The sequence below is a fragment of the Schistocerca cancellata genome, chromosome 3 (assembly GCF_023864275.1).
Source record: "Schistocerca cancellata isolate TAMUIC-IGC-003103 chromosome 3, iqSchCanc2.1, whole genome shotgun sequence".
Lineage (NCBI taxonomy): Eukaryota > Metazoa > Arthropoda > Insecta > Orthoptera > Acrididae > Schistocerca > Schistocerca cancellata.
Window position 1 is genome coordinate 706,912,052 of NC_064628.1, and position 19,260 is coordinate 706,931,311.

Below are 19,260 nucleotides of genomic sequence, written 5' to 3' on the forward strand. Positions count from 1 at the left end.
TTCGAAATAATATCTGAAAGTCTGTTAAGTTCGTATTGCCAAATCTTCATCCATGCCACTGTCAGAAAATAACAATATAAGGAACATTTCAGACAGTAGTAACATCAGCGAAAAATTTTAGTAATATATAAATGCTCTCTGATTCAAAAACTTCGGCTTTGCACGGTAAGGATTGTTTTTATTTGTAGGTACCAATAATTACTGTCAAATAAATTTTCTTGTTCATTAAAATTTTGCAGACCAAAGTGAATTTAGTGAAGATCAAAAGTTCTCAAATACCTAAGAGAAGAAGTTTACTAAGAGTAGATTTAGGAACAAAAATTTTTTTATTTTTAATCTTGATAAAATTTCGATTTATCTTGTCAATAATACTTGACATTAGCAGCTGCTAACTCACACGTCAGGCTTTGACGCCAGAGCTGTTCCTTACGTAAAATCTCAACCTCACGAACGTACAAAGTCGCGCTAATTGAACTTCAATCCACGTAATGGCATGCTACCTCGAGCGTGCTACGATCGAGATGTAACCATTGTACACAACCGCAATAAGCACCCCGATTGAGTAGAATATGGTAACAAAAGGTCAGAATATCAGAACGTTCATTTCCTTTCTGAATCTACAACTTGTGCCATAATGTAGATTTCGAAACAATTAACAGTGCTTCGTCGCGTGTACACCAGGTATGAATTAACATTATGACGTAATCCACATTTCTCGGGACTACGATTCCATAATTTGATTCTTTTACAGTCGACGATTTAGTGAGACGCATTTGTTCTTGGGATTTATAGACCATGACTCTCCAAACTATTAGAGAATGGCTCAAATGGCTCTGAGCACTATGGGACTTAACATCTATGGTCATCAGTCCCCTAGAACTTAGAACTACTTAAACTTAACTAACCTAAGGACATCACTCACATCCATGCCCGAGGCAGGATTCGAACCTGCAACCGTAGCAGTCACGCGGTTCCAGACTGAAGCGCCTAGAACCGCACGGCCACAGCGGCCGGCTATTAGAGAAGAACAACGTCTCGTTTCCCGCTGTATTCAGACTTCGAAAATGAATTTTGAGTTATAGAAATGAAAATGAAGTAAATTATTCGGAAAGAACAGTAATAAAGCAAAACAGCTATTTCTGAACTGGTAGTTTGTTATGGTAGTTGTAACGTGGCCGAAGTTTTTACTTATACACAATGGTGCTCACGGTTATGATATTCCGATGGTAAGAAATTAATGCCATTTGTTTGTGTGAAAAAGTTGTGTGCCAGTCTTATTATGCCTTTTACCCGTGATGATAGAGGAACGTTTACGCTGTGAAAGAGCACTAATAGTCGTGTTTCCCAGATATTTAGTTCGTTGAAATGTTGCGACGACTACTTCCCGTCATAACACCTTTTCGTACAAGCCCCAACGAATTTGTCGTCGACGGTACGATAAACCGTAATCTTCCTTCTTTTCGTCAAACAAACCTCATTATTGTCACTGCATAGAATTCCAGATCATTTCGCAAGTAGCAGAACATGACAATCCGTGTTGTATGAAAAATAAACAGCTAAAGACTTCCTTCATTAAGGATTCTGCTCAACTGGGGCACCCTGCCCTACGTACACTTTGGCATAGAAGATATATATAAGAACTCCGTACGATTTTGCATGTGAAGTGTGGATGCCGCTACTGTTGAAATAGGCCTAGAATTTTCAAATAATTTTCGAGATTATAGAGATGATTGTCTTATGCTGTCATCCCGGAAGACAGAATTGCCCGTCACACCGAATTTTTCAATATCTTCTGTGTATAGAAATGAAATGAATTGCCATTCGCGACCTTTGGACCTTTGCCTGAAACGCGCAACAGATTTGTGGAACACATTCATGAAATATCGAGTGTACTGGTCTAACGTTGTACAAAGAAGGACGAGTACTTTTCTTTTTTTAGAGGAATCGTTTTAAATTTCTGCTCGTTGCCCTACCTACATTTGCTGCTGTTTGCAAGCCATTCTCGGCGAAGTTGGTTGTCCTGTACCGAAGATTTTTTCCCCCTGTTGTCTGTTTAGATATGAGCGAATGCTTCGTCCAGCTTTATGCGTCAACAATAAGTCTCAACAAACAAAAAAGTACAGTGTATATCAGTACTGACTATCTATACGAACAACCATGGAGGTAATACAGACTTTCTCATTTGCAAATGTAAATGCTGTTTTACCATAACCGACATGATAGTAGTTGCTTATTGAAAAATTTGCAACATATAATTCCATGTCCGGTATCGGACGCTTAGCGACGCACTGGATTGCTGATTAGATTTATAGTGTGATCACTTGTTACTCAATAAATTATCGTACAGCAGTTTCAAACTGAAAGCATGTATCTTTTCATGACATTAACGTACATCAAATTTTGGTTCTACACAAAGTCATGAAAATGTTAATTTTTCTGAAAGACTAGATACCTGTAAAAATTGTTTTTGTAGGATGTGTCGTCTTTAAGAGCTTAAATGTTCAGTTGGAAGCATTTTACGGAAGCTCGATTTTAGCCCTGTGAAGAAAGAGCGCAGGTTCAATCGGTTCTTATATGGAGCTGATAAGCAACAGTTTCTCTTTCTGGTATCCTAGTAAAGGTATTATAATACTGCTTTCAACGGTTACAAAGTTCGCCCCATATTATCTTCGAGCTTTTTTCCATAACTGTCTTAGTTTGCGGATTCCTCAGTGCGAATTTTTTGAGGTTGCGGAGAGATTTTTCAGAGAATTTTGATGTAAGGGCCAATGGTCTCGGCGGGATCTTTACAGAGTAAGTGCATTTCGTTTGATTTCTTACCCCTATTTTCTTCGAATCTATATTGCACTGCAAATATCTGCACAACAACGCAGAAGTTGGTGGTATGCTTTATTGGTATTGTCTGGAACCAAAGCTATTCGACTCAGCAGCAAGCTGACAATAATACTGCCCAATTCCTTCTTCGCCTTCAAAGTCGCATTCAGTGCTGTTCCGTACTGTCTCATGTTTCTCTCTCTCTTTCTTCTTCTTCTTCTTTTTTTCCGCCGTATTAGCCGTATGTTGACTGTGGTACACACCGGAGTGGATAGGTATATTGACGAGGGGTTGGCCGATATGCACCTCGCGTGTGGGTTCACTGAATGCTGTGGGAGAGCAGCACAGCGACTCTATGCTGAACTGTTCCCGCAGCAACGACAACCACATCGCAATACTTTCGAATCTGAGTGTTGTTGCATTGCACTGTGTTTTGTATTCTATCTTTTGGTGATGGAATATTACAGATCTTTTCACCGTTGTGAAGGTATTTTCACAGAAACCAAGGTACTACACAGAGTAAGTCATAAATACCTTGTTACTCAGTAACGAGTCATGGGGACCACGGGTCCCTGAGATCAAAATACTCAGAAAATATCCCTCCAAAATTTTGTAGAGTTGAGTTCACACTGCACAGCATGTCGCTGTTTTTCTGCGCTGTTCCCAATGTGCCCGGCAGCATGAAAGAATACATATGTGCCTATTCAGATGTAATTCCGTCGATATGATTCACTTTGGTGACTTTGTTGTCACTGTCACCGTTATCAATGCAAATATTTGCACACGAGGTTGTTTGGAATTCATTAGAGGCGTTCGACGCCTTCAGCAGGAATCGGCACTAGGACGAACGACGCTAATTACTGTTACGTGAAAGGTCTTGCAGTCTTGTTATCTCAGCCTTTGTCTGGTTGGGCGTGTTTTTAGGTCCACATAAAACATTAAGTTGGAAAACAGCATTGAATTGCTTCACCACTGAAAGAAGTTATAGGGAGTCATTTCTCATCCACAAGTCAGATCTTCGGATGAAATCCTGACATATTGTCCAACATCTTTACATCTACATCTACACTCCGCAAGCCACTTTACGGAGAGTGGCGGAGATGTCTTTTTTTCCCTTTTTCACCTTTCCTGTTCCAGTTGCGAATGATTCGCGCGAAGAGCGATTGCTGGTAAGCCTCCGTGTGGGCTCGATTATTTCTGATTTTATTTTCATCGTCTTTTCGCAAGATATATGCAGAGGGAAGTAATATTTTGGTTGCCTCTTCTAGAAACGTACGCTCTCGGAACTTTAGAGGTAGACCATACTGTGATGCGCAATGCGTCCTTTGCAACGTTTGCCTCTGGAGTTGGCTGATTGTCTCCGTGACGCTGTCTCGCTTACTAAATGAAGCAGTAACGAAAAGTGCTGCTCTTCTTTGGAGCTTCTGCATTTCCAACTTAATGTTCCTCCCTCAAAAGGTACGATGATTCCAAATCATCGTAATGGTGTAACTGATGTACTGCCCATTGCTCCCCTTCGTTTGTTGTAACCTTACCTGTTGTTAGTTTGTTACATGTTCCATAGATCATTTGAACGATTCTTTTATCAAAATGATTTGGCTCTGTAACATGATTGATATTAACATTGATGGACATATGATTTCTTTAGTCGCACTCTTGCAAATACGTTTAAGAACTAGTTTTTTTACAGGCTATCAGTTTTAATAAAAATCCCTCCATAGAAAAGAAGGAGTTGTGTAGACGATATAATTTTAGGTTGGATTTAAAACTTGATTTTCTACCTTTCAGACATTTTATGTTATTCGGTTAATGAGCAAATATTGTTATCGCTGCATATTTAACTCTTCTGTGAGTCACTGACAGTTTTAATAATAGGTCATACAACAGAACTCTTTCTACAGTAAGCGCATTTTCTTGGATCAGTTTTATGCCAATTTGTCTTCTGGGCGCAACTAGTCATCAATCTGCAAGATGGTTGAAATATTACTGTACTTTACTGATCATGGTCTTCTTCCCAGGCGCAAACATTCAAAGCCAGGAGTTCTCCTATCTGCATCGTATGTATCCGGAAAAATCATACGAATAAAAAGAAGAGGAATTAGGGGGCATACGGAGACATATGAATAATTACATTTCACTCGTTCCAACCTCGAATGGAATGGAACAACGAGTGACCTATGTTGGTGCAAAATATCCTCTGCCGTGCCGTGTACAGTGACTGGAAAAATACATACGTAAATGGAGATGGGATAATTTCACATGAGAGATGTAAACAAAGCGTAAAGTGACTGATCAATAATGAGCAGACAAAACAGAGACCTGCAGCTTCTGGTGAAAGTCGATCCACAGTGTAATTTGCCTCTTTTCACACATGCTGAGTCGCATATGGGCCGGAAGGAAATCGGAGTTTCATCTTGGAACCAAATTACTTGATTCCTAATGCGCAATACATGCAGCCACTGAACCGTACTGTGGCGTCGAGAGGAGGCTGTCTGTAGGCGCCGGCTGTGAAAGAGGAAGAGCACCCGCGAGTGAAAGCGCCAGCGATGTTTCTGGGGCAATCAGCCTTGACCGAGACTCTGCCCTTCACGTCCAAGGCCTCGCGCTCTGCAAGCCTTTCTCTGCTCCCTCCCTCTCAGTGACTTCCGCTGCAGGGCGTTCTCTTTGCTCTTGCGACTAACGCTCTAACGTAGCAGCATGCCATATAATAAGCGTTTTTAGCGGGTAGCCCTTACATATAATTAGCGTGAGAGCAGCAGTCTCTATATTTGAAAATACGTATTACTCGTATTTCCCCCCACTTTAATTGTCTGTCTGTTAGCGCGGAGAGAACTAACACGACAACTCAGGTGAAGCCTCGCAGTTTGAAAGGAGGGTGAAAATAAAGGGATACCTTTTTTGGATTAGGTGTCAACATTCAATAGTTTCCAAGAAAATGACAGTTAAGTTTCGAAGCCTCTTCATCAGTCCGCTCGTGCAGCGTAAGGCCAACTGAGTCGCTAGCGTAGTGGGCACGAGCGCACTTCCGAGATTTAGCGCCCAAAGTTCAAATCTAGTCTTATGGATGTCTTTTTTTGTTGTGGAAGTACGTGACATCAATATTTTTCTTACTATCGAGAAATACAATGAAATGGCTGGCAAAACTAAGAAGTATTTCAAATCTTATTATAAATAGAATTTGTCACAAATCTTATATAACCTTATGTTTTTAACAGTAATTGAAAATGAAAAATATATAAATTCTAGTGTTTCAATCGTGCGAAGTTTCAACCGCGTCAGACAGTGACGTATGGAGGATCCCACTTGTAAGTTTCTTTCCTGCCAGCACTGCTACACAAACCACTTAGGGCCACCATTAATGAAAACAGTCATCAGCTATCTGAAGCCATACATAAAAGTAAGAAGAGAGGAACGTTTCGTTGGAAAACGTGAACTGTAAAGATATTTGTTTACTTGAAGATAGTAACTGCTCTCGGAAGAACAGATACCATTGATGACCGTGCAGATTCTCTAGAATAAATGATAATTAATTGAAACCCTCAGCTGCCGACAGTTGTTGTTGATGATAATTAATTGAAACCCTTAGCTGCCGACAGGAATTGTTCATATACCTCGATGGGAACAGCCGAAAATGTATGCCCCGACCAGGACTCGAACCCGGGATCTCCTGCTTACAGGGCAGACACTCTGTCCATCTGAGCCACCGAGGACGCAGATGAATAGCACGACTGCAGGGACTTATCCCTTGCACGATTCTCGTGAGACCCACATTCCCAGCTGTCCACAATCTGCATACGTAATGTTCCCAATAGATATTCGCCCATCCACGCATTACTCGCACACACTAAGGTGACGATTCCCTTAAGAGTTCGGGCAACGTGTGCCCATTCGCACAGACGAAGGTCGATGGCCGGTTAGCCTTTAACTATATATGAAGATAGTAACTGCTCTCGAAAGCAAAGATACCATTGATGCCGTGCAGTTTTTCTAGAATAAATGATAATTAATTGGAACCGACACCTGTCGGCATCGGAGGGTTTCAATTAATCATCGTTTATTGTAGAGAAGCTGCACGGTCATCAATGGTATCTGTTCTTTTGAGAGCAGTTACTATCTTCATATATAGTTAAAGTCTACCGGGCCATCGACCTTCGTCTGTGCGAATGCGCACAGGTTAACCGAACTCTTACGGGAATCGTCTCCTTAGTGTGCGCGGGTAATGAGTGGATGGGCAAAAATCTATTAGGTACATTACGTATTTAGATTGTGGACAGCTGGGAATGTGGGTATCACGGGAAGCGTGCAAGGGATAAGTCCCTGCAGTCGTGCTATTCATCTGTGTCCTCGGTGGCTCAGATGGATTCCCGGCACGGTTGCTCAGCGTGTTCGGTCAGAAGGCTGCGTGTTCTCTGTAATAAAAAAAATCGAAGATCAACTTGAACGGATGTCTTGTGACGTCCGCCCAGACCAAACGCAACGAACTATAACGAAAAAAAAAAAGTCCTGGTCGGGGCACACATTTTCGGCTGTCCCCGTCGAGGTATATCAACAACACCTGTCGGCAGCTGAGGGTTTCAATTAATTATCATTTATTTGGTTACTTACTTACAGTTATCCGATGTAGTTTATTTCGTCATACTTCGAAATTCCACTGAAGAAAAAATTATGACGAATTTGAGTTTCTGTCACGTCTCGTGAATATCAGCATGGCTAGTTTCTCGAAGGAGACAGCAGAGTATTACTTATATCGGTATCCTACTATGCTGCTGACCCTCGTTGATGGATGGGTGGACCGTTGAAACATACTCCCCTTCCTGATCTCAGTGATAGCTATGAGAGTTTAAAATGGCCCTCGCCATTTGCTCCCTCCATCTTTGTCGCAACCAACTTTCCACTCCGTATCCAATAATGCGTTGTCACCGTTGACGTTGCAGGTAATGGGAGACACGGTGCTAGAATTATCACAGGTCGGTTTAGCCGGTACAAAAGTGTGAACGGAGATACGCAGGGACCTTTGAAGAAATGTAGTTCTTCCAAAAGCCCGGTGGATAAATTTAGAGAAGTAAATTGTACATCCATTCTACTGACCGCATCGTACATAACCAGAAGGATGTGGGGATGAAGTAAGAAAACTTTGGCCCATACGGAGAGGAATACGGAGAACTACTTTTCGCTTGTCCTGCAAGCTAATGAAATTGAACAGAACGTAACTACACTCCTGGAAATTGAAATAAGAACACCGTGAATTCATTGTCCCAGGAAGGGGAAACTTTATTGACACATTCCTGGGGTCAGATACATCACATGATCACACTGACAGAACCACAGGCACATAGACACAGGCAACAGAGCATGCACAATGTCGGCACTAGTACAGTGTATATCCACCTTTCGCAGCAATGCAGGCTGCTATTCTCCCATGGAGACGATCGTAGAGATGCTGGATGTAGTCCTGTGGAACGGCTTGCCATGCCATTTCCACCTGGCGCCTCAGTTGGACCAGCGTTCGTGCTGGACGTGCAGACCGCGTGAGACGACGCTTCATCCAGTCCCAAACATGCTCAATGGGGGACAGATCCGGAGATCTTGCTGGCCAGGGTAGTTGACTTACACCTTCTAGAGCACGTTGGGTGGCACGGCATACATGCGGACGTGCATTGTCCTGTTGGAACAGCAAGTTCCCTTGCCGGTCTAGGAATGGTAGAACGATGGGTTCGATGACGGTTTGGATGTACCGTGCACTATTCAGTGTCCCCTCGACGATCACCAGTGGTGTACGGCCAGTGTAGGAGATCGCTCCCCACACCATGATGCCGGGTGTTGGCCCTGTGTGCCTCGGTCGTATGCAGTCCTGATTGTGGCGCTCACCTGCACGGCGCCAAACACGCATACGACCATCATTGGCACCAAGGCAGAAGCGACTCTCATCGCTGAAGACGACACGCCTCCATTCGTCCCTCCATTCACGCCTGTCGCGACACCACTGGAGGCGGGCTGCACGATGTTGGGGCGTGAGCGGAAGACGGCCTAACGGTGTGCGGGACCGTAGCCCAGCTTCATGGAGACGGTTGCGAATGGTCCTCGCCGATGCCCCAGGAGCAACAGTGTCCCTAATTTGCTGGGAAGTGGCGGTGCGGTCCCCTACGGCACTGCGTAGGATCCTACGGTCTTGGCGTGCATCCGTGCATCGCTGCGGTCCGGTCCCAGGTCGACGGGCACGTGCACCTTCCGCCGACCACGGGCGACAACATCGATGTACTGTGGAGACCTCACGCCCCACGTGTTGAGCAATTCGGCGGTACGTCCACCCGGCCTCCCGCATGCCCACTATACGCCCTCGCTCAAAGTCCGTCAACTGCACATACGGTTCACGTCCACGCTGTCGCGGCATGCTACCAGTGTTAAAGACTACGATGGAGCTCCGTATGCCACGGCAAACTGGCTGACACTGACGGCGGCGGTGCACAAATGCTGCGCAGCTAGCGCCATTCGACGGCCAACACCGCGGTTCCTGGTGTGTCCGCTGTGCCGTGCGTGTGATCATTGCTTGTACAGCCCTCTCGCAGTGTCCGGAGCAAGTATGGTGGGTCTGACACACCGGTGTCAATGTGTTCTTTTTTCCATTTCCAGGAGTGTAGTATTAGTGCAATGTATCCTCTACCATGCACTGCACAGTGGCTGGCGAAATATATGTGTAAATACAAATGGAAACACCAACAAAATTTATAGTGACTCTGATGAAGCATGAAGAAACCGAACGATTCGTAGTGAGTATTACTAACGTATTATCATTAATGAGCACTTCGAATGCACAGATTTACAGAAAAGTGCAGAAGAGCAATACCACCGAAAAATGTAACCATTATTATGAAACATTCCACACGGGTAATATGCTTCTCCTTCTTATTTAAAAAGATATATGTGCAAAATGAATGACGTAATGTGGCACTAACCGATTAGAGCTTTTTCAGTTGTATCGGTTCATTTAGTGACATGGTTATATCCAGGAAGCCTGTGGATAATGAAAAACATAACGTACAGTATAATGCAAACTAAAAGATAAGACCGTATAAAATGCTTCTGAGTATGAAACTATGTTGTTACAGGCGACAGAAATCTTATCTGTATTGCACCGTGAGGCGGCATATATACAGGAGAATTTTACTGATACAAACTCAACATCTCCATTAAACATCAGTCATTAGAAACGATCACAGCAGTAAAATATCTAGAGTAACTGCCGACAGTGATTGATGGTGGAACAAATGATTAAAGCCAGTTATTGGTAAGACTGCTCTTATTAATTGGAAGAATCTTAAGGAAAACTAACTTATCCACAAAGTTGTGTTTAAGTGTCGACAAAGATGATCAGCTGTAATTCCAAATAACTAGAATGAAGCCACAGTAATGAGACTCAAATAACCATCATTTATTTTTCTACTTCCAAGCGGTCATTTATTCCAGTAGAAACGAATTATACTCTACTGAAACAAGAAGCGTAAGTTGTAATTATAATCCCAAGAGTTTAAACGCTTGTCCCCATTGTACAAAATACACTAATTCGCCATTTTGTATAGTTCATTTTTTTTATCTCATCTAAAGGGCTGAAAACTGACTGTATTATTTTCTTTGACAATCCCCCCTTTTTAAATAATTTGTTGCTTCAGCTTTAAGTAACGTTAGTATTCTACATCTACGTTTGGATATATACTCCCAAGCCAATGTCCAGTGCAGGATTTACCAGAACGGGTAGGGAATTTGTGTCCTGTTCCATTCCAGTAGGAGCGGTGTATATGTATGCCTCGGTGCGATGTCTAATCTCTCTCGTCTTATTCCAGTGGTCCCTTTTCACGATGGAAGCAGCAGAATTGTAGCTCGGTCTTTCTCGAAAACAGGTTATCTAAATCCACCCAGCAGGATTCCTGGGTAACAACGTCCTGTTTCTTCCAAAGAATCCCATTTAAATTCTCTGAGCATTTCCGTTACACTTATGTATGTACTGTACTGACCTGCCTCCGCAAACGAGGTGGCTAACGCACGCTTGTGCATTGGCGCTCGTATTGGAGGTAAGCCGGTTCGAAGCCTGATGTTAGATGAAGTTTTGACTGCCAGTGTTTTGCCGGCAGGGAAGGGAGTGGTGGTGTCGAAAAATACCTGATAACCAGTCCTTCCGCCGATGTCGTGGGTTAAATTTCAAACATCTCCGTAGTGTATCATGATCAGCTGTAATTCCTCCGGGTGGAGACGTTAAGCTTGGCGGCACCGTTGGTGCTTTTCGGGAAGAGTTTCACCCTGCCCGTTTTCTCATTATCATCACATAACACAAGCATAACTATACAAGCATCCTTCACATTCGCCTACGCTTCAAAAATACGAGTACGCCACACCTCTTACAAACACACAATGACAGTGGCCAACGTGCGCGGAAGGACAACACCGTTTCTACTCTGAGGTTGAACCCACTCCCGTTGTACATTGCAGCCAATAATGCCATCCGTCATTTAATTTTAATGTGATATGCTGACGTGCAGTGATCATAGAAGCGCACATCTGAACTAGCTCAAAGTCTGCTGTCTTATATGTTTGGCAGCGTTCTGCAAACGTTGGAGCTGTATTCTAGCTGTAACATGTCAATATCAGCGTCTTAGGCGCTTCACTTTAAAGATATACCACATTTTCCGAGAACTCTCCTAACCCGTTTAGGTCTTCCGTTCAGCTTCACTACTACAGATTTCCCGTGCTCGACCCATTTCACATCACTTCGTAGTATTGCCCATAGGTATTTAAACGATGTGTGACAAGCCCCAGAAGTGAGCAACTTTTTTTTTAATTGAATGACACCGTGTTCTTGTGTGCTAGTGTTCGCAGTGAGGAAGACACTCGAGAATTTTTATTCACACTTGGCGGGAACCGGCGTATCCAACGCGACAATGCCACTGACTGAGAAAAAATGATACATTCATCTTTAACAACTGACTATACAACATGTTTTAGTAAAAAAATATTTAAATGGAAAATTTGATAATAAAATCAATTTACTGTCTCTTTCATAGTTTTATACTTCGCTAACGCATATTACGAAGCCATAGCTTTATTATCAGGAATGCTGTTGTTATTTTGGACCTTCATTGCGATGTCTGTGCATTCTTAATTGCGATTTACGACATTGTGGTGGAATATTTACAAAATTATAGAAGTATATATGAATCGCTCCTTTTGAAAACGGCCCTAGCCCACTAAACTTAATTTTAAGAAAACTCGAAGAAACTGTTGTGTTTTAACAAATCTGAATTACGATATGTTTTATTTTATTCTGGAAGATCTGGACGTATTACATGTATAAAGCATATAACAAGAATACTAATTATTTCACAAAAAAATTATAGCCACCAAAAATTCAAGGACTTGCGTGGAGTTGAAAAATGTCACTTTTTTGTAAATCAACATAAGCTTCTTTAGAAATGGTGCTAATTTAACCATTAACTCATTTCCTTTACGTCATTAGGAAACCTTTTAATACCTCTGTTTCAGTCATCACTATCGCTGTTTCTATATATTTGCTCGTCATTAGGCCAAGACAAGATAATAAGTTCGTAAGTCGCTTGATTTTCTACGAGAATGTAAGGAATGAGTTTTTCAATATCTTCTGTCTTAGCCTTTTTGATGGGAACCTTTCCAGACGATAAGCAGGCTCCGTTGGCAATACTGGATCTCACTGACAGCGAAGGTGGGCCAGTCTCAATTTATGTTGCAACAAACCATTAATATATGTCAAACCTACCACAGATCCTCAAAGGTCTGGCCTGTGAGTGAACTGTTGAAGTAATTAAATGAGAAACTGAACCTTATTTTATGGAGGCTCTAATTTTTTTCAGTTTCTTCAGAAACGTCATTTTCCTTTTAACAATCCAACTATCATGTTGTGTAACCAGTGTTTGCTCTTCAGTCGTGTATTACTTTAACGATGACTTGGTACTTTATACTGCTACTAACAAGAAGTTCTGTTATTTTATGAATACTATAAAAACGACCATTCGTTTTAAAGACTCTCTTAATCATGCTGAAGAGTCTGTCACTGGGCACTGTCAGTGTTTTTGGAAGACACGTTCATTTCTCTTCAATCGACCTGTATCTGTTAATGCTAATAAAAATCTAATGAGAAGATGGTCCCACGCAATTTTTATACTGTATATCTGTTCTATCTCAGCTGGCAATTCTTGCAAGAAATCGAAAAAAAGAACAGACTTAGTTAGGGTTTTTCCTGGTAGCTCCCTCATGATACAGATACATAACAGTAGTATTCGTGAACACAAAATAGATTCACTGTTAATTGCCTTATAAAACAATTCTTGAACTATAAAACAGGAAGCTAAATATTCTGTATATAATCTATTGCAATTGCTTTCCCTTTCCATAATAGAATAGTATCGATTACTTCTTCGTAAGTGAACACTGAGTTCTGCAGCTGTACATATTTTGTGTACGTCACTGAGATGGGGACTTTCCAGTTTCTGTGCCAGTTTTCACATGTACAACAAGAGTCTGCTTGTGACCGACTGAACGATGGCTTTCAATTTTCATTAAAATTGGTAATAAAACAGGTATTAACTTTCACATTTGGATGCTTCTGCTGAAACAACTCATATATTACATTTATATTTAATTTGGCATCCAGATATTTAACAGGGCGACCGCTGTAGTGATTGAATTTTGTTGGAAATGAGCTGATATGTTCACGTACCAAAGTTCTTGTGTCATCACTGAGTCGTTTTTGACCTAAATGCTTACCCGTCATGTCTCGTGAACTGTTACCTGCAACATTCAAATGCCTGATGCTTCTTAAAAGTTTTTCAGACACAGAAAGTATTGACAGAAACTCTACGAAGCGCACCTATTTCCGATGATTATCATCTATCAGAACATGATATTTGAATGTTGTACTGCTTGTTCTTGTAGATTCTTCTTTCCTTGAGCGACAGCGGTGAATTTCGTGTGTGTCAATGAGCTCTGTATGAATATATCTTCTTATCCTTTGAATTTATTTCATGTAAGCGAGTGAGAATTTTCACCCACTGAACTTCTGGTGCTATTTCAAAACCTTTTTAGTTTGTATCTGCAATCATAAAAGTGAAATTGGAATAGTAAAATATAGGTCACATTTTATGGAAGAAATAAAATTACCTCTGAAATGTTAACACATGTAAACGTGTTTACATTGATACAATGTAATTGAGGTTGGTTATAAAGTAAGTGCATTACAATTACCCATATGCTTCGCCAGTTGTTTTAGATAGCACTTTCTTTCCTGATCTCTAAGTCAAGCAGATTTAATTATATTCTTCCTGTAACACTCATTATTATTTTTTCGTTTAGTCATTATATTACTAAATTGACAAAGGAAGCTGCATATAGAAATAGTCAAAACACTCACAGTGTATATACATCCTGTTGTATCGATATAGTTCACAGAGCAGAATCATGACTGCCAACAAGTTTTTGAACAAACAGGTCATGCTACAGAACTGATGTCCCACTGAAAAAGAAAAACGAATTGGTTATCTTGACATCGGTTTTACTCACAATGTCAACGATACTGACGCAGTTTTGTTGTATAACGGTGCGTTGAGCCTTATAGAAGGCATGTCATGGCCAAATATTTACGGAAAGAAGTGGATCATTTTAATGAGGAGCGATTCGAATGCAGATTCTTTTTACCTTCTAGATTGTAAAAATCTTCATATACACTCCTGGAAATTGAAATAAGAACACCGTGAATTCATTGTCCCAGGAAGGGGAAACTTTATTGACACATTCCTGGGGTCAGATACATCACATGATCACACTGACAGAACCACAGGCACATAGACACAGGCAACAGAGCATGCACAATGTCGGCACTAGTACAGTGTATATCCACCTTTCGCAGCAATGCAGGCTGCTATTCTCCCATGGAGACGATCGTAGAGATGCTGGATGTAGTCCTGTGGAACGGCTTGCCATGCCATTTCCACCTGGCGCCTCAGTTGGACCAGCGTTCGTGCTGGACGTGCAGACCTCGTGAGACGACGCTTCATCCAGTCCCAAACATGCTCAATGGGGGACAGATCCGGAGATCTTGCTGGCCTGGGTAGTTGACTTACACCTTCTAGAGCACGTTGGGTGGCACGGCATACATGCGGACGTGCATTGTCCTGTTGGAACAGCAAGTTCTCTTGCTGGTCTAGGAATGGTAGAACGATGGGTTCGATGACGGTTTGGATGTACCGTGCACTATTCAGTGTCCCCTCGACGATCACCAGTGGTGTACGGCCAGTGTAGGAGATCGCTCCCCACACCATGATGCCGGGTGTTGGCCCTGTGTGCCTCGGTCGTATGCAGTCCTGATTGTGGCGCTCACCTGCACGGCGCCAAACACGCATACGACCATCATTGGCACCAAGGCAGAAGCGACTCTCATCGCTGAAGACGACACGTCTCCATTCGTCCCTCCATTCACGCCTGTCGCGACACCACTGGAGGCGGGCTGCACGATGTTGGGGCGTGCGCGGAAGACGGCCTAACGGTGTGCGGGACCGTAGCCCAGCTTCATGGAGACGGTTGCGAATGGTCCTCGCCGATACCCCAGGAGCAACAGTGTCCCTAACTTGCTGGGAAGTGGCGGTGCGGTCCCCTACGGCACTGCGTAGGATCCTACGGTCTTGGCGTGCATCCGTGCGTCGCTGCGGTCCGGTCCCAGGTCGACGGGCACGTGCACCTTCCGCCGACCACTGGCGACAACATCGATGTACTGTGGAGACCTCACGCCCCACGTGTTGAGCAATTCGGCGGTACGTCCACCCGGCCTCCCGCATGCCCACTATACGCCCTCGCTCAAAGTCCGTCAACTGCACATACGGTTCACGTCCACGCTGTCGCGGCATGCTACCAGTGTTAAAGACTACGATGGAGCTCCGTATGCCACGGCAAACTGGCTGACACTGACGGCGGCGGTGCACAAATGCTGCGCAGCTAGCGCCATTCGACGGCCAACACCGCGGTTCCTGGTGTGTCCGCTGTGCCGTGCGTGTGATCATTGCTTGTACAGCCCTCTCGCAGTGTCCGGAGCAAGTATGGTGGGTCTGACACACCGGTGTCAATGTGTTCTTTTTTCCATTTCCAGGAGTGTATTTTTGTACAATTCTAGCAAATTGCAATTCAGAGTACACCATAATTCCCACAAATACTCGTTTCTGGGATGTTCACACCGCAATGAAGGTCGTTACATAAAACCGAAACACTGATGGTGAAGCTGTGACTTCTAAGTGCACATTGGTATAGTAAAAATGCTATGAAAAGACAATAGACGAATTTTATTATTAAATTTTCAATTTATTTCACTGTCTCGGTTTGCCAAGGATAGTCACCATGGGTGCCGTGGGGAAACTAATGTGTCATCAGATTGTTTCAGTCGTACTCATTGGCGTGGAGAAAAAACAATGAAAATTTCTACTGTTCATAATTTATTTACCTGTCACATCCTGCAGATATGTAGTGATTAATACTAGCACTTTTACACGTTACTTACAACTGTTAACTGTTGATTTTGTCAACTGTAAGTCTGTCGAATCTTTCTTCTTTTTCATAGCCCTTTGCAGTATCGTAATGGGGTCGGCATGTTATTTTGGATTTGGCAGTGTTAGTGGTAGAGGATGGCCGGGTGACCTTCCTCCTGTCGCTATCTGTCCACCATCCTGTCCTCCCTCCTCTCACCTCTTGGGATGGAAATTGTGAACCCCATCTGTTTGCGTCTGGTGTTATGCTTGTGAGAATGTTTCCGAAACGTTTGCGAATCATGTGAGAAACCGTCTAAAAACCACATCCAGCCTGGTCGGCATAACGGTCCTCGCCGTTAATCCCCCGGGAGGATTCTGTCTAGAGTGGCGCGTCTCCCCAAAACCCGGAAGCGGCCAACTCCCGAAAGGCTTACGTAGTAGAAAGTTGCGGTGGAGCGAGGTAACGTGAGATGTGTGTTCGTATATTGCGTAATAGCTCATGAAATCCTTCCGTGAAGATCGTCCTTCTTTTGCTAAGCAGCCAACATTACTTCCACACACGAGCTGATATGTAGCATTTTCTTGTTTGGCTCGATAACCAAACAACTTGTATTTAGTTGTACCCTCTGGTGAAAAAATGTCCCGACGCTGTGCATCATAACAGCACTCCTCTCTTATTTTCCAAACACCGTAATGGCTTTCCTGTAATTCTTGCTGGTCTAATATTTTTGGAGAAATGTGTCGGAGTCTACAGATTGTTGTTGCAGTTGATCTGACACTCTGCTGCGGAACATAGTGTGTAATAAAATTCAGGTCTTAAATTAGAACTGTGGGCCGAACTTGCTAATAAGAGCCTACATGTTTTTAAAAAAAGAGCGGTTCTAGGCACTACAGTCTGCAACCGCGCGACCGCTACGGTCGCAGGTTCGAATCCTGCCTCGCGCATGGATGTGTGTGATGTCCTTAGGTTAGTTAGGTTTAAGTAGTTCTAAGTTCTAGGGGACTGATGACCTTAGACGTTAAGTCCCATAGTGCTCAGAGCCATTTTTTACGTGTAAGATAGTAACAAACACATGTATTATGCTTCACAGTGGCAATAAGTAAAGGGAAAGAAAGCTGATCTTCCTTTACCGAGTTAAAAAGAACGATATAAGGTCTTACTAATCTTATTATAGTTATTAGTCTACAGCTTGAGTCAGTGGATTGCAGCACTTTTCGATCATCCTAGACAAGCCATGTCCTAGCCTGATTCGATTTTATACTGGGTTCCAACTACTATGATTCTCAGAGGAGCAAATTTGGCCATTCATCACCAGATCGTGGAACCCTTCCATGTGGCCCACCTGCCTCAGTATACTCATCCGAGACAGCATAACATTTGCATTTGGTTTTTACTGCTATCTATCACTGCAACTATTCCAAGTTGACTGATGTCGGTGGCAGGTAAACGGAGATTGACTATGCTCTCTCTGCGCGCGTGCCAAGATAGAACAAGCCAAAGCCTTATTACTTCTTCTTTCTCCTGGTAGAAGACTGCCGGCCGGAGTGGCCGTGCGGTTCTAGGCGCTACAGTCTGGAGCCGAGCGACCGCTACGGTCGCAGGTTCGAATCCTGCCTCGTGCATGGATGTGTGTGATGTCCTTAGGTCAGTTAGGTTTAATTAGTTCTAAGTTCTAGGCGACTGATGACCTCAGAAGTTAAGTCGCATAGTGCTCAGAGCCGTTTGAACCAATTTTGTAGAAGACTACTTTCGCACTGTGATAGTATTGATGATATTTCTTTTATAGTATAAAAACAATAAATTCAAATGTAATTAATACAAACGATAGTACAGGTAATGTACTGTATTACAATCCCATAAGTACTATGCAAAAAAATTACGTAGGTATTATGAACAGAAATATATAATTCCAGATACACATATGTGTGTGTGTGTGTGTGTGTGTGTGTGTGTGTGTGTGTGTGTGTGTGTGTGTGTAGTGTTGTTAAGTTACAAGTTCTCTTTCTTTAACAGAGTTACTTAGGAACACCATAACGTAAGGTACATGTCATTAATGAGTCAGTTTCATTGCAACGTACACTCTGCTGGGGAGTGCAAATGCCATACTGTAAACACAGGAGAAATTAGTTGTAAATGTCACTACGAATAGTAATGTCAGATGCTGTGGGCTCTATAGTCTGTGATGGCTTTCTTTTTCGTAGTGAAGAATCGTGGTTGCTATCCTAAGTCGGCCACGTTTTTGCGCACCGTGTGACTTTCGTAAAGTACTGAAATGATGTGCCCTTATCAGACCACATTGGCAGGACGGAATAGTGGAGCATGTCTCATCGACAGTGAGGTCGCGGCCTTGCCGAAGCAATCAGCCTGCTTATGTCATATTCTTCTCTCTGTACTCGTAGTCAGATCTAATAGCTTGTCAACGAAACAAATCTCTCTGCTTCTGCTGCAACAGTTTCTGGCGAACAGTTTTAAATTCAAAACAAATCTGTGGCGGACGAAACTCAGTGCTGTCAAAACAGCGTCTTAATGAGCTGCCGGCCAGGTTTTTAGTGGCAGCGTCTCCGGCTAGTTGCCTATGCTGATTGGCCCCGTATTAATATGCGACAGGCGTGTCATTAGGCAGCTAATGTTCGAGTCACGTCCGGTAGAGGTCGCGGCGTGATGGATGGCGGAGCGGTGGGGCCCGCTTCATTACGCGCTGTGGGGTCGGCTGCAGATTACAAACCGGGGCAAAGTTTAGCCAAGCTTTCCAGGGGAATTTCTGCTCAAGGCTCCGACATAGTTCTCTACATCGATAAAAATAATGACGTCTTACAAACGTAATGCCTGAAAGACTCACAAACCGAAAAACTGTACGTGTCGCCCAGTTAGTGCAATTATTACCTGGAATTTTTCTTTAAACTGTTTTTTGTA

General features: G+C 43.0%; 1 long non-coding RNA gene and 1 other non-coding gene across 2 annotated transcripts in view; one reads left to right on the forward strand and one right to left on the reverse strand.

The window, feature by feature from the left end:
• Positions 1–19,260, forward strand: part of LOC126176965 (uncharacterized) — a 525,001-nt gene that overhangs the window by 405,615 nt on the left and 100,126 nt on the right. The gene's annotated exons all lie outside the window — the stretch shown is intronic.
• Positions 6,451–6,524, reverse strand: Trnat-ugu (transfer RNA threonine (anticodon UGU)). The gene has a single exon. It is a non-coding gene; the product is annotated as a tRNA-Thr (tRNA).